We start from the raw sequence: 2,584 nt of genomic DNA on the forward strand, positions 1-2,584 counted from the left end.
ACCAGCCACTACAGGTGTCCGACAAGAAGACTTTTGGCTGTCCTGTGCTCCATTGCGCCCCTGGTGGCGTTCAAAAGACAACCTGTGACTGAAATATCAGTCACAACATATCTCTACTGAAGATTAATTGTCATGCGCTAAAGTAATTGGTTTTGTTTCATTCGTGAACTTGTTAGTTTTTGTTTTGGGTGGCCAAAGCCTAAAATGTGTAAAATTCTGATCCATTTTCTTTTTTTAATTCATTAAATTAATATTCAACTTGTTCATTAGGATGGAGGACAACCGACAATGACTGAATCGGCTGAGGTTGATGCCACCAGAACATCGAAGCAGCCTTCTCAAGTTTTGACAGACTCTGAAAAGGAGGTATGCGTATCATGTGGTCATCCTGTCGTGTCTTGAGATGTTAAAATTACAGTTAGATAGACCTGTGCTGGTTGGACAAGTTTTCTAATATATCTGGACATAAATCGTAGCTAATAATATTTTCCCTCATCATCATATGATATACAGTTATGCCTAGTATATGTCTTTACTATGTTACAATCTAAGAACCTACCAGCCACTACAGTTCTCTCATTGGGAGACTTAAGCTTTCGTCAGGTTGTCGACTGCTGCATTGCCCTCTTATTGGCTTTAAGTACACAACCTGTAACTGAATTATCTGTCAGAACAGAACCTATGTGTCTACAGCAGGTGATTTGGCATGTGGATTCTTCAGATTTTTAGAAAATAGGTAAAATTGTGATCAAAAGTTTAAAATGTCTAAAATTCTGGTATAGTTTGCAATAGTATATCTATTAAATCATTTCAAAACTTCTTAACAAGGATGGAGAACATTGGCTGTGACCGAATTGGTTGAGGTTTAGATTACCAGGACCATTGAGCAGCCTCCTCGGGATCTACAAATTTAGGAATGAAGATATGCATCCCATGTTACAATCCTGTTATGGCCCGAGGTTTTGAAGTTGCAGTTACATATTGGGCTGGGCGATATGGCTGATAAGTACATAGCGATATAAGTATTTCATATGGGTCCATCGATACACATTGAATTCTTTTTTTATATTATTTTATTTATTATCGTTTTTATTTTCCAATATTTTCACTGCCCTGTTAAAAAAACATTTAATGTAGTTTTCCTCCCGGGAGCTTTTTGTTACGGTCAATTAATTTTGTTATTACATTATTTTGTCATATCATTCATCAATATTTTAGTTTTTTTTTTTTTTTCAAATAGAATTAAGACCTTTTTCTGTGCAGATTCCTCTGGGGATTAAGTATTTAATGGGTTCTCAATTTTCTCTTGGACTCTGATGCAACCCAGTCTCCTCCCTTGGACAAAAAATATGGGCTGAATCTTCCTTGGAATAACGACACAGATTCTGACGAATCATTGTCAAATCCTGCCCCTGAACTTTGCGCCTCAGACCCAGACCATATTACTATCCCAAGGCTCAGGAGGACCAAAAGTATACAGGTAAACAACCCATATAGATTTCAGGGAATCTTACAAGCAAATTGCATATATTTTATTGGTCTCCTGCCTTCTATCCTTTATATTTCGTTGTTGTTGTTTTTTAGATTAAAAAAACAGGCTGACTTTGGAATGGATAAGCATTATTACTCCAACTCAGATGACAGTGGAGATGAATATATTCCGGATACAAGTGAGGCCTCTGATTCAGACGGAAGTGAATCTTTGAAAATTGTGGACCCTCTCTTGAAGTCTAAGAATGCCTTCAGAGATTTTTCTCCCACACCACGAATCTCAAAAGCCACCTCAACGCAGGTTGTTAATCAAGGGCGTTCACCCGTTCGGAGGAGTAGCAGCACTGGTGTGATTCTTGAATTCTATGGCTCTTCAAATATTTGTGCAGTTTAACACAAATCATCCAAAATAGAATTCAAGCACATCTGTGACAGAAATTCAAATTCAGAAGTCAAACAGAGAGAACAAAAAAAAAAATCTAATGCTGCGCTTCTTCCGAAGACATATACTGTAAACATTAAATGTATGTTAGGACAATCTTGAAAAAAGTATTAGAACACCCTTTACTTTTATTTCTTGTTAATTTTATTAACCAAAATATGTCCATTTTTATTACAGATTAATGAATACAAAATTAAAACTCTAATCAGCTACTTTTTAATCGTTATATTTGTATAAACAAATGTTATACATCTGTGTGTTAACTTATACAAGAAATGACGGAAAAGCAAGGGTGGTTTAGTATTTTTTTATCGTATATAGTCTGTATAATATCTTTAACCTATGCTGATGCTGTTTAATACTGATTTAAATAATAATAATAATGTCATAATCTGTTGGTTTTACATGAACAAAACCTTTCAAGCACTTTTTAAAATTCTAAATACTACCTCTTGTCAGTAAGTTGGTTCACAGCACTGCCTTGGAGTGAAAGTGTGTAGTGCTGAGACAGTCGGTATGTGCTGAGTCGTCTGACGTTTGTGTGACTGGTACCCAGGAAGGTAGCAAAACCAGGCAGTGTGTATGTCGTACCCAGGAAGGCAGAGAAACCAAGCAATATGTATGTGGTACCCACGAAGGCAGAGAAACTAA

At 36.3% G+C, this 2,584-nt stretch overlaps 1 long non-coding RNA gene across 1 annotated transcript; it reads left to right on the top strand.

Annotated features, from left to right (window-relative positions):
- The first annotated feature begins 271 nt into the window (after window positions 1-271).
- On the top strand, window positions 272-2,381 carry LOC148314771 (uncharacterized). Its single transcript, XR_015841529.1, has 3 exons — window positions 272-366; window positions 1,328-1,480; window positions 1,585-2,381. It is a non-coding gene; the product is annotated as an uncharacterized LOC148314771 (long non-coding RNA).
- The last annotated feature ends 203 nt before the right edge of the window (window positions 2,382-2,584 follow it).

The sequence above is a fragment of the Idiotropiscis lumnitzeri genome, unplaced genomic scaffold, assembly GCF_059441095.1.
Source record: "Idiotropiscis lumnitzeri isolate Australia: NSW breed Sydney's pygmy pipehorse unplaced genomic scaffold, RoL_Ilum_1.0 HiC_scaffold_227, whole genome shotgun sequence".
Lineage (NCBI taxonomy): Eukaryota > Metazoa > Chordata > Actinopteri > Syngnathiformes > Syngnathidae > Idiotropiscis > Idiotropiscis lumnitzeri.